Source organism: Tursiops truncatus, chromosome 8 (genome assembly GCF_011762595.2).
Source record: "Tursiops truncatus isolate mTurTru1 chromosome 8, mTurTru1.mat.Y, whole genome shotgun sequence".
Classification (NCBI taxonomy): Eukaryota; Metazoa; Chordata; class Mammalia; order Artiodactyla; family Delphinidae; genus Tursiops; species Tursiops truncatus.
In genome coordinates this window covers 13,309,234-13,322,376 of record NC_047041.1, presented here as the reverse complement: position 1 = coordinate 13,322,376, position 13,143 = coordinate 13,309,234, and the positions used below count along the sequence as shown (strand labels likewise).

At 58.4% G+C, this 13,143-nt stretch overlaps 1 protein-coding gene across 10 annotated transcripts in view; it reads right to left on the bottom strand.

Moving 5' to 3' along the window:
- The window catches only part of NECTIN1 (nectin cell adhesion molecule 1), a 92,110-nt gene that overhangs the window by 48,249 nt on the left and 30,718 nt on the right, over positions 1-13,143 (bottom strand). For 2 of the 10 annotated variants that reach the window (XM_073808090.1, XM_033861916.2), the window contains exon 2: positions 3,645-3,724. The exons of the other annotated variants lie outside the window; for them this stretch is intronic. The gene's annotated coding sequence lies outside the window, so the exon portion shown is untranslated. The remainder of the gene's footprint in view (positions 1-3,644; positions 3,725-13,143) is intronic. 10 annotated transcript variants of the gene reach the window in all.

Below are 13,143 nucleotides of genomic sequence, written 5' to 3'. Positions count from 1 at the left end.
CTAGTGAGGTAGAGGGTGAGATTTGGAAGGAATCCCCTTCCTACAGTCCCCTCCTCTGGGAAGATTTTCCCAATCAGTGTCGCCTGGACCCAATCGCTCTGCCAGCAAGAACCCACATGAGCAGGGCTCTCACTGAAGTCCTTTGAGCTTGTCCTGTCTTGTATCTATGCCCTGGGCATGTTTCCCTATTAGTTCTGGAGCTCCCCAAGTGCCCAGGCTGCATCTCCAACCTCCAGCCTCTCCTCTACATCCAGGATGGGGTCCGGGGCGAGCCAGGGCAGAGGGCTCAGTGAGGAAACAGAGAAGTGGCAGCTGGCCCAGCTCTCGTCCCTGCACCCCTAGCCCCCCCTCACTGGGCCTGGACATGGCAAGAAGGCGTGAGGGCCGAGTCCAGGCTGAGCAGCCCGGCCCGGTGCCACTGTTAGCTCAGCACTAATGCCCCCCCGGCCTCCTGCAGTGCAGGGGCCTTGCCTGGTGGGATTCTCTCTGGGAGCAGTGCCTATCGGGACGGCCCCAGGTGTCCTGGAGCCTTGCGTCCCCTCCACATCCACCTTACCAGCAGAGGTGCTAACATCCCATGATCCCACAGCCAGGGGCTAATTGCTACTGTCCGAACCCAGGCGTCTCCACCCCTCATCTGGGGTCACAGCAACTGCCAATGTTTTCCTCTTGGCTAATGCACACCCTCCTCAACTCCCCACATGGAGCTGGTTAATGATGGGCTGTGGGGCTGGCGCCCGGCGCCTGGGGCGGGTGAGCACAGTGCCTGGGAGAGGAGGGGGCGCGGCAGCCTGGGAAGAGCCCCAGAAAGAGCCAGAGTGGAAGCCCGGGATCTTCCAGACGGGCTGGGCGGGCCCTGCTCTCTGGCAGTGCGGAAGCCCCCGGGGAGCGGTGGCGGTGGGGCCTGCTCTGGTCCCATCTCTCCCTGAGCCCTAGGAGGATAGGTCGGGGGTTGGGGATGAATCAGGGAGCTGGGTGTTGCCTTCTCCCACTGAGGAGCAAGTGGCCAGGGACACCTGGACGGCTCTCCTCCAAGCCTGTTTTCACACTGGCTGCCCATCCCCAAAGCCCAGGGTAGGCTGGTCTTGAGCAGCTCCTGACTCCACTCCTGGCATCCCAGAAACAGGGAGCCTCTCTCGGCTCTGCCCCCTCCGTCTCTAGCCTTCAGGCTCCACCTCTCGGTCCTCTCTGTACTGCTCATCCTGTACCTGTCACCTTTCCTCTGGCTGGATGGTGGGAAGGGAGGGTACTTACTGGAAATTGGGAGAGGTGGGCTCTGGCCCCCACTACTTGGTCATTTTTTTCTGTACGGCCTTAGGTAGGGCAGTTTGCTTCTCTGACCTTAGTTTCCTTTTCTGTAAAACGAGAGTGCTGGGCCCCATGTCCCTGGAGGACTCCACTTTGGACGTCACCTGTCCAGCTCTCTCTCTGCCCCTGCTCTGCACCTTCCCTGGATCAGCCTCTGGAACTTCTCTACCAAGTGGGTGCTCTACCTCTGTATACTGCCCATCTCCTCCAAGAAGACCTCCCAGATTAAGTGGAATGCCAGGAAAATTCAGGCTGCACGACGGCAGAGCCGGGGCACACGGGGCTCTTCCACGGCCACGTAGTCACCAAGCGCAGCTGGTGCCAGCTCCTAAATGCTTCTGAATCCACCTTTGTTCTCCATCCCCACCGGCCCCAATCCAGGCTCCTCCTAAGTTCCCTCCCTCCGGCTCAGCCCCTTTCCTACCCACCCGCACCTCCAGCAGAGGCTCACTTCCTTATTTTCTCAACATTCCTGGGCCGGGAACCCCCAGTGAAGTAAATCCCAACCCCTTTCCTTTGAACCCAGCACTTACCATCTCATCCCTGCCGCCCTTCTTCTCCCCAGGCCTTGCCCCTGGTGCAGGCCACCATCATCTCTCGCCCAGTCTACTGTACTATAATGCCAAGGACACATACCTGCCTCCAGGCTTCCCCCTCTAATCCATTTTCTGCTCTCTAAAATACAAAGCATTCTCGATTTAAAACCCTTCCATGGCTTCCTACAGCCCTCAGGATCAAGTCCAAAGTCCTTTTGGGCTCTGGACCTCGTCTCGGGCATCCGAGACTCCAGTTGCCTCTCCCCTGCCTGCTCTCTCTCTCCTGCCATGTGGGACAAGACCACCAGGTCCCTGCCACATTCTTCCTTCCATTAAAAACACATACCCCGGGGCTTCCCTGGTGGCGCAGTGGCTGAGAGTCTGCCTGCCAATGTAGGGGACACGGGTTCGAGCCCTGTTCTGGGAATATCCCACATGCCGCGGAGCAACTAGGCCCGTGAGCCACAACTACTGAGCCTGCGCGTCTGGAGCCTGTGCTCCGCAACAAGAGAGGCCGCGACAGTGACAGGCCCACGCACCGCGATGAAGAGTGGCCCCCACTTGCCGCAACTAGAGAAAGCCCTCACACAGAAACGAAGACCCAACACAGCCAAAAAAAAAAAAAAAATAATAATTAAAAACAAAACAAACAAACAAACAAAAAACAATAAAACCCACATACCCTGCTACCTGCCCACACCTCTTTATCCTTCCTGAATGACCTTAGCCTTGACTTTTGGGGAGGTTTTCCCCCTTCCCCCATGAGTGACGTGTTCCTACATCCCGAGGGTCCCAGGACCTCAGCATACACCTGTCATAGCATTTCCCCTACTGAGCGGAAAGATCAGGACTTCAGCCCAGTGCCAGGCACCTAGTAAGCATAAGGGGGCCTCAAGTGGCTGGAGAAGGCTGTGAGCCAGCTGGGGTCCCAGGCCAGGGTTAGCCGTTTCTCAGGTCCGACTGCACCTTCCTGGAAATTGCACATTAGCCAAGGAGGGGGGCCTGTACAGGAGGACACAGCATGGTGTGGCCAGGTAGGGCCGGAGGACAGAGACAGAAGGTGAGGCCTCACATCTGCACGGAAGGGAAGCAGGTCAGGGCCTGAGTCTCCTCCTTCCTGATGGAAACCAGGAAGCTACATCCCCAAAGGGTGACCGCTTGTCTGCCCCCCAACCCCATATCCTCCGCTTGCTTCCCACTTGCCACCTCCCGATTCTTTCCTCTGTCCTCTGCCCCAGTTCCTAGCACCCGGCCCCACCTCCTTCCTCACTCCAGACCGTAAGGTGAAAAATACTCTTCTCACCCAAGCAAGCTGCGGCCCTGAGGCCCTGAGGCCCTGCTCCTGAGGTCTCAGCCCTGCAAAGCCTGCACGCTCTCCAGCTCCACGCCCCTCACTACATAGCCTGGATTTCTCCCGGCCTGGTCAGGCTTTTGAGGCTTCAAAGACCTGGAACCACCTGGCTCTCAGGCCAGGATTCAGACAGGTCCCCTCTCTGTGGCCGACGCCGGCCGTCTCCACCCCGGCTGCAGCAGACGACATATCTCGCAGCAGACACACGGCAGCCCGGATTCCCCTCAGCAAATGTGTGTTTTTAATGACACATTTTGGGGAGTGTAGGCTGCAGCCTCCTCGGAAGGCTAGTGTGGGGTGGGAGAGGCTGGGGGCTGCCGAGAACACAGGGAGAATTCCCCAAGCCTCCCAAGGCTCCGGGGTGACAGATGCATTGTCCCAGCCCTGTGGGTTCCATGCCAGTGGCCACCACCTGTTTAGAAGTGGAGGTCTCTTGATCTACCTCTTACCAGGAGGGGCCTGTCGGATACCCCAGTGCCCAGCTCCAGACGCCCAGGCAGCTGCCTTCCCCAGTGGCAGGGGGCTGGGCCTGTACGGGGAAGGGAAGGCAGTCAGGTGGGTATATGGTACCAGTTTCAGGGAAGGCTCAATCTAAAAGGGCAGGGTTGGGGTGGGAGACTGATGGGGAAGCGGTTAAGAGGAATATGGCGGCGGGCGGGGGGACGTAAGTAATTCATTCATCCATGAGCACTGACTTTGGATGCAGAGAGACCCAGGCTTATATCAGCTCCTTATTCGCTGGGTGACTGGGCAAGTTGCATCAACCTCTCTGTGCTTCAGTTTTCTCATGGATAAAAGGGGAACACTTACAGGACTGTCTCCTGGGGTGGATGTGAAAATTAAATAATTCACATCAGTTCTTAGCACAGTGCTTGGCACAGTTATGCTACACAAGTGGTTGTATTCTTGTCACTATTATAGTCTTGGGGAAAGGAGCTACCTAGGAGTCAGGTAAGCTGGTTTGATCCCAGCTCTACCAACCCACCATGTGATCTCGGGCAAGTCCCTGTTGTGATTAGGCCACTCCCCCGGAGCAGGGGCCCTCAGCCTCAGCACTGCTGACACGTGGGGCCTGATAACCCCTCGCTGTGGGGACCGTTCTGTGCACCGTGGGGCATTTAGCAGCGTCGCTGGCTTCTACCCGCTCCACGCAGTAGCAGCCTCCCTCAGGTGTGACAGCCAGAAACATCTCTAGACATTGCCGAGTGTTCCCCGGGAGGCAAAACTGCCTCCAGTTAAGACCACTGGCCTAGAGGAAAGGGCAGGGAGCTCAGGCAGGGGTGTTGGGGTGTGGGATGCATGCGCAGGGCAGACCTTAGTCCGCTGGGTGAGGAGGGGAGTGGGGAAGAGGGTTGGGGGCACTCCGGAGGGGAAGTGTCCTGATCTCTCTCGGGGCAGAGGAGCTGCCGGCTCCTGTCTGGAGAGCCTGCTCCCGACCCGGTGGAGGAGGTGCGTGTTTGGGGGGAACAGGTGGAGAGAACAGGAGGCCTAGGGAGTTTGCACCTGACTGCTGCTTGCTGTCAGAACATGGGTGACAGGGTGGCGTGCAGTCCTCAGAGGACAGAAGAGCATGGGGAAGGGGGAGTCGGGGACAGGCGCAGACAGGGAGACACTCAGTGCCAAGAGGCCGCAAAGACCAAAGGGCTGTGTTTCTAAGAGCAGAAATGAGGTCGGCAGCATCTTCCTTCGGCTGGTAAACTGCTATCATTTCGGAAGGATTGTCACCTCATTTGGTTCCTGCTTAAGTGAAATCCACAACATGTGTTCTCTGCATTAGTGGAGTGCTTGTGCTTAATTAGTGGCAAATTCTTTCATATTAAAGTCATTAAGTTTTGCCGTTTGCTCCTCTCACCCCCGGCCTGGCTCGCCTCTGTCTTTCCTTTTAAGGCAGGTGGCCTGATTGCTTCTGTGCAGGTTGTTCAGCCTCGAGGCCTCAGGAGATGAGTGGGCATGCGCGCGCGCACACACACACACACACACACACACACACACACACACACACAAACACCACGCCTCCCTGTGGCATCTACAGCACCAGCCCTTGTGCCCATCGCACCCTGGACTGGCATTTTCGGCTCCCAGCACCTCCGTCCACACCCCAGCCTCCTCCACGTGGGCTGGCAGCTCTGTGTCCTGTCGCCCCCGCCCACCCCGCCTCTGGGGGCTCCTCCTGGGCAAGGCTTTAGGGTCAGAATTCTTCCTGCCGGGAGGGACTCTAGGGCTGGAGTGGGAGGGATCGTCCAGGCTGCAGGGTGGGTGGGGCCGCTGCTGCTCAGAGGACAATGACAGGGCGGCAGGACTACACGGGACTTGCCCTGCTGGTGCAGCACTGAGGGTCTCAGGAGGGATGCTGGGGTTCGGGGGGGAGACACAGGAAGGCCTCGGTCTCACTGGTCCCTAGTGCTGAAACGCAGCCGCCTCTGCGAAGGTGCTTTGTAGCCACAGCACAGTGGCAACCCTGGACTCCTGGCAGGGCGTGGGGGTCAGTGATTAGGGCCCAGGACAACCTCTTCCCCTCTACCTGCTTCTGAAGAGGCTTAAGAAGGAGAAGGGGCCTGAGAGGGAGAAGGTGGCTGCTGCAGGCGCCAGACTTGCTATTTCATCCCTGGGCAGGACACATGGGTCCGTCTGGACCAAATGAGCAATACTGTAGCCACATTGCAGCCCAAGGCTTAGCTCAGACGTAATACTGCCAGGCAGGGCAGGAGGGGCCGGGTCTCTGCTGGGCCCCCTCCCTGTACAGATGGTACAAGGACAGAGCCAGGCCTTGGGCGTTGGCTCCTGGGACGCTTTCTGTTGACTGTGGGGATGGGGGATGGGAAGAGGGTGCTCCTGGGCCTGCAGACGGGGCCTCCTCTGCATCTGGACTCGGGTGCAGGGGAAGTGTCTCGGGTGCAGCAGAAGGGCCCTTCCCTGCACAGCCCCTCCTTGGTGAAGCCCCTCCTGAATGTCTGGGTTGCCACAACCTGGCCCCAGACGTCAGCAGGTCAGCCTCCCTCTCCACACCTCCCAGTTCAGGACTGTCTCCATCCCCCCAAAGCCTTCTGTGCCACCCTATGAGCTCCGCTCCTGGGCTTCAGGCGGGCGGGGAGCAGTCTTGACCTCACGCACACCGGGCAGCATTAAACCTCCGTACTGGGCAGGGTCTAGGGTGCAGACAAGAGGCGAGGGCAGGAAGCAGGGAACCGGCAAATGCTCGGGTCACAGTTTCTCTCTGATTGACCTTCTTCAGCTAGTGTTGCCCCAGGGGCCTCCCCTAAAGGGTCTCCAGTGGGGGGCTGGAGCTGGGCCAGGAAGGCAGGCCGCTAGGGTCCCTCAGGTCAGGGCCGAGGGCCTGCTGGGGTAGAGAGGAGGAGGTAAACCTCAGTCCTTATGCTCCCTTGGCCGATGGGAGAACCCAAACCCCACAGAGGAGACACTTCCCGATGCCTCAGAAATTCGGACTTCCTTCTGGGTAGCATTTGAATGAGACCTGGGGTGGCCTGGGTCACGGGATGCAACAGGTGAGCAGAACTTTGGGAAAAGGGAAGAGAGAGTCTTTCAATGGTCCTTCCGTCACATCCAGAACACCCTCCCCTTGCACACCCCCATGCTCAACCCACTCTGGCTCAGCTGCAACCCCCAGCCCCGCTTCTCTCCCCAGTGTACGGCTCAAGTGAAAATGACCATTTCTCCTCCAAACATAAGCAGGAGGTGCTGGATCCCCAACCTCTCTAACACCCCTTAGCTGTGACACCCCCAACTCACTGTTACCCCAACGGTAACCCAGAATAGCATCCTCCTCAAGCCGCAGTATGAACCCCCAAACCAGCCCCAGCGAAGTCTCCGTGTCAGTGCCAACCTAGACCGCAGACCTGGGTCACGACCCTAACACTTGTGCTAACCTCTTCCTGCTTTTAACCACAGAGTGAAGCACAATCCTACATGTGGTTCTAACCTCAACTCACTCCAGATCTGAACTCAGCCTCAGCTCTGTGGTACCCCGGAAGGAAGGCAGTCACAGCTCACGGTTTTTGTCCTACCCAGTAATCCCCGACTGGGGTGGCCAGAGAAAGCAGGGTCTTCAAAGGGTCCTGACATCAAGTTGCAGGGATAGGCTGGCTGAGCTAGAAGGCCTCCCTCTGTGGGTGGATCTGCCTGACGGGGGGCTCATCCTGCTCTCTCCCCACGCCACCCCATGGCCCAGGACCTTGTAGACATGTCTAGTTCCTGGGCTGTCCCTTCCCCGGCGCCCAGGAGGCTGAAAGGGGTGGTGATGGGGTACATGCTACCCAGTTTGTCCTGCTGTGATTTCAGCAGCAGCCGTCACTAGCAGTGGGACCCACGATCACGTCCCACACGTTCCCCGAAGCCCAGCCTGTTTCACCTGTAAAACGGGCCTGAGCACATCCACCTCTTTGGCCGGGGAAAGGATGGAGTGAGGGCATCTGTGCCAAATGACCCCTCCTGCCTGGCCCCATGGGGCTGCCATCTTCCCTCCCCCTCGTTTCTCCACCACTTCCTTTGTCAGCGGCGCTGAAATCATCACCCTTTTCTTGGCAAAATGCTGAGAGGAGAAGGTCCCTGCCGTTGTCACAGCCTGTCCTCTTCCCACCCTGTCGGGCCAGGGCAGGTGGGGTGAGAGGGAACCCAAGAGGCAGGAGGCGAAAACCCCAAGCCCTGGTCACTTCCCCCCAGCCCTGCCCACTCTCCCCCGACACGGGCAGTGCCGTCGTTTCGACTGGGGGGGTGGTCTTTCCCATTCTCCCCACCCTCTCGCCCCCGCCATCCCTCTGCCCAACATGAATCTATCAGGAACCTCGCCCAGTCCCACTTCCAGCTCAGACTTGTTAGGGTTCCAGGAGTCACTGGGTAGGGGCCCGGCATGCCAGGACCTGCTTCTCGTCCTGCCTTGCAGAGAGCTAGCACGTAGTCAGCAGGGCACAATACCCAGCGGCGGGGATGCAGCCCAGCCTCTGCGGCCACCTGCTTCCCTTCCCTTCTCCGCCCTCCCTCTCCTTCCCATTCCCATGCCCTCCTCGCCCTGCCCACCGCATTGCCGAGAGCGGCCCCCAAAAGCCAGGAGTGGCCCCTGGCGGGATGCGTATACGTGTGGTGGGGAGCAGACCCCCACGTTCTACTAAGTCTGGGAAGGGTGTTGCCTGCTACCCACAACTGCCCCAAGGCTGAGCCCAGCCCCTTAGCAGCAGAAGCCAGGGGTCTCACATGCTCCCCTCCCTCCCTAGCACAGAAAGTACCAAAGGATGACGTTCCCTGCCGGGCCCCTGCCAGCCCCCTGCCAGTGGACGGTAAGAACAGTTACCTGTCTGTGCCAGGCCGAGGTCTGAATGTCTACAGATATTAACTCACTTAATCCTCACAACAACTCCGGGAGCTACGTACCATTTGTTGTCTCTATCTTACAGATGAGGAAACAGAGAGGTCAAGTAACCTGCCCAAAGTCACATAGTCGGTGAAGCCTATTTGACACGGCAGGCTGGCTCCAGAGGCTATGCTCCTCAAAACAACACCGGCTGCCCGCGGCCTCCCCGCTCCCCCCTCCATGAGGAGACGAGTGGCCAGTACACACCTACCGAGCCCCAGAATCGTGGGTGAGGGTGCACGTGACACCTGGGACCCTTGTCTGTTGGCAGCCATGCTGATGGGGCTGGGAAGGGCTCTTCGTTGGGAAGGCAGACACCATCCCCCCTCTCATCCAGGCTCTGGGTGAGGCTGAGCCCCCCAACACCACTCCTAGCGGGACTACTGGGCCCAGGGCAGCCCTGGCCAAAGGGATAATTCTGGGCACTCCCAAATCATTCTTCCTCTGCTCTCTTTTCCTCCCAGTCCAGGAGCTAAGAAACTCGACTTCCAGTCTGATCTCTGGCTCTGGATCTTCCTCTTTCTGTCCCTGGGATTCCGCACCTGTGAAGCCTGGTGTTCACATCTTCCCCCAGGGCCTCCGGGGATGTGGAGCTAGGAGGACCAGGCGTGCAAAGGGCTAACGCTGGCCACCATCAGTTAAGCACCTATGATGTGTCAGGCATTGACATATATAACCTCACTTACTCTTCATCGCCATCCCCGGGTGTGCGGGGGGAGTCCCCTCAGCCTCGGGCCCAGACAGGAGAGTGACTGCAACCCCTGCCTTTCCCAAGGCCCCAGAAATGTCGGGTTTTTCTTTTCCTTCTCATTTCTCATCCCTGCTCCTCCCAGCTGGCCTGTACCACACTTCCACCACCACGTCGTCCCCTCCACAAGCCCCGCCCCATCCACTCTGGGTTATTAGCTACCTGAAGCCCCCGGAAGTGGGCAGCGGGTGCCAATGAAAAATGGGCAGACTCTTCGTGTCCCTCCCTGAGCAGGGGGCTGGAGGGGGTACTTGGGGGCCCAGCTTAGCCCACAAGGTGAGCAGGAAGCTTGGACACATCTCCCAGCCAGCTCTACCAGCGGGCTTCCCATCAGAGGCTGCTGGGTGGGATGGCATGTCAAATTAGCTTAACGAGTGAGGCCCCAGCTTTAATTGGGGCCCTCTGCTTTGCAGTGCTGTCTCGGGCTTTCATTTTTAATGCTGGGAAAGGGTGGGTTTTCTTTCTCTCTCATTCCCATGCATTTTCACCCCGGCTAATGGCTCCTCACTCAGAAAGGCCCCTACAACTGCTAATTGGGTTTAATTACTGGGGTAATTAATGATGCTATTGGAAAACTGAAATGTTGTGGGTGAATTCTGTGTATAAATAGATAGGAAAGTCAAAGGGACAGAGAACTCACACAGACCCAGGGAGGAAGGACCAGGCTGAGAATCCTTCAGCTGTGGTGCATCCCCTTAGATGGGGACCATCTGGCCTAAGCTCCCACTTATAGGGGAGGAAACAGAGGTGCGGAGAAGAGCAACTCATTCAAAGTCGCCAGGAAGTTGGTGGGAACGGGGAAAGGGGGAGCTGGCAGGGCTGGGCCCTGGAAGAAGAGAAGTGGGAAGGTGTGACTGTAGCCACCTGGACTCAATACTGTGATAGCGGGTGTGAGAGTACCTGGGGACAGTTATCAGCCAGACACCGGCCCATAGCAATATACTGTGGTTGTTTCTCTTGTGGTTACAAAGGCCCTGCCTCTGGGTCATTAGATAAGCGAATAGCTCATCAAGCCGGGAGACAAGTCAGGTGTAGAAAGAAAGAGCGGTGGGCCGGTCGCGGAAGGCTACGGACCTCTACACCTCCTCTAGCTGCGATTCTCTCTCCTGTCTGGTCTGTATGGAAAGGGCTAGATGGGCGTCTCTTTTTTTTTGTTTTGTTTTTGCGGTACGCGGGCCTCTCACTGTTGTGGCCTCTCCCGTTGCAGAGCACAGGCTCCTGACACGCAGGCTCAGAGGCCGTGGCTCACGGGCCCAGCCGCTCCGCGTCATGTGGGATCTTCCCGGACCGGGGCACGAACCCGTGGCCCCTGCGTCGGCAGGCGGACTCCCAACCACTGCGCCACCAGGGAAGCCCCTAGATGGGCGTCTCTTAAGGCATCTCCTGTATCTTTCTTGCTTGGCTCACACTAACCAGCCTCATCGTGAAGTGATGAAGACATTCACCCCTGGAACCTCACGGTGACCTAGAGATTTTGTACTATTCTGGGGAGGGAGGAGACTGGAGGAAGGAGCATGAGATGAAGGAGGGGAGAGGACCGGCTGCCTGGCTGTGGACGTTTGGTCAGCTCTAGGTGGGTCCACGTGCCCCTAAGGCCCTGATGACGCCTCCGTGCTGAGGGCCCCCCGCGTGCACCTGTCAACTGGGCAGCTCCGCACTGAACTCTTCTCTCCAGCTGCTCCCTCACCACCCCCGTCCCTCCCAGGGCCCCATCGCATCAGTCACCTCATTATATCCATTTGACTCTCCTTCCTCTGGATTTCTAGAATACAGCCCTTGGCACTGCAGTTCAACTGGGAATTGAGGCCTCCACCATTTCTAATCTGGAGTCCTGGCACAGATTACACTAAAAACAGCGGACCTTTAGTAAGTGCTCACTATCTAAGAGGTATTGTGAGGCGCGGAATCTCATTTCCCCCTCACAAAATTCCTCCCAGTGAAGCCTTCCTGTTCATGTTGGGAAGCTGAGGCTCAGGCTGGTGAAGTGGCCTGTCTAAGCCACAAGTGGATTTGAACACAAAGCAGACCTTGTCACACCAGTGCCCTCCCCACCCCCACTTTCCACTGCCTCGGGCGAAATCTAAGGCAAATCTGAGCTGCTTAGCAGCCTTCACAATCTGTCCCCCTGCCCGTATTCCCAGCTCCTCCTCTGGGCCCTCCGAGGTCCCCACCCGCCACACCAGCTCCCACCCAACTCAACACTCAGGTCCCCTGGCCACTAGCTCTGTGCTCAAGCGCCCACAGCACGAGCCTTCCCCGGGTGCCCAGCGTGGGCTGTCTCTTACTCTGAAGCTGCAGTGCCCACACAAGGCAGGACCCCGATCTGTGTTTGCTCAGTGAACTGCGAGCCCAGCTAGAGTCACATCTCAGAGGACAGACTCGGACGGGGTGCTCTGTTGACTGCTCCAGTCATTAAGCTCTTTTAATCAAGACTTCTTAGAAAGCTCACGATCAAAGACTCCCTGGAGAATGCCATGATTATGTATAAAAAGGAAGGATTCTCTATAAGAGAAAGACTGAGAGGCCCCATATGTGAGAGATGCATCCAATTCCAGGCCCCAACGGGAGGTGGGAAGACCCCCCCCACCCCAACCCTTCCTTTGCAGTCCAGGGTGCCAGGGCTAATCCCATCAGTCTTCTCTTCCAGCCCCATTTACCCTGATGATCCTGGATCCTGGAACAAGCCAGAGGAAGGTGCCGCCCATGTGGTAGATGTTGAAATTGAGACCCAGAAGGGTGAGGTGATTACTAGAGGCTCTATAATAAATTAACTGAGATCAGAGAGTGAATCCAAGTCTCCTGATGCTTCTTTTACTCTTCTGGTCCCAAAGGGATGAAGAAGAGGAATGGTGTAGACACGGTGCCTGGCTGAGTGAAGGCCTCTGGGTAGGAGTCATTGGTGGGCAGGCTGGCGTCCCACGTCCTGTTTTCAGAGACCCAAGCTGGCCCAGATCAAGGCGAAGATGGCCAGCGCCCCTCTTCCCTACTCCCCTCAGTGGCCCCAGGCTGGGGCCCTTAAGGGTGAATCAGGAGGCGCTCTGGAGCTCACCACCAGCCTGCCCCCTCGGGGTTCGGGGTGGAGGAGGGAGGAAGCCTGAAGAAGCAGGTCAAAGCAGATCCTCCCCACGTGCCCCACCCCCACTGAGAGTGGGCAGAGCCAGAGCCTGGAGGACCAGAACCCGGGCGCCCTGTCCTGACACGTCCCAGAGAACAGCTTGAGTGGGAAGTGAGGGAGTGAGTCAGGGCTCGGGGGCCAGGGGTGGGCGGGGAGAATGAAGGGGAGAACAGAGAGCGACAGGCAGGTGGCTGGGAGGTCTGTCCCACCTCAGAGGACGTGGGGACCAGGGCTGGCAGGAACCACGGAAAGGGTGGGTTCCCAGGGTGGGAAGGAAGCAGAGTTGGCTCAGCGGGCTTTGGCCCAAGGCCCCGGCTTCCCAGGTTACAGGCTCAGACACGCCCTGGGAGCAGGACTGCTGGCTGTAGATAGGGCAAGGCAGGAAGCAGCACCTAGCCTCCACCGTCTGGGGAAAAGTCCTGCGAGGCCTAACAACAGGGACCTAGCTGTGCCATTTCACCCTGACAACAAGCTACAATCAACAGGAGGCCGGCAGGCAGAGGTTGGGGGAGCTGCCTTTAACTCCTATCTCCCACACCACCCCCATCTCCCCATCTCCCAGCAGGCCTGACAACTCTAGGTGCTGCCCACCACAGCGGGCAGGGGCTGGCCCGGGGAGGGGCAGTGCCCCCATTGCTCAGGGGAAGGCCCCTCTCACCCGCAGTGGATGCAGGGGGTGGGCAGGTTGGCGTGAGGACTAGGGCAGGGAGACGCTTTGAACCC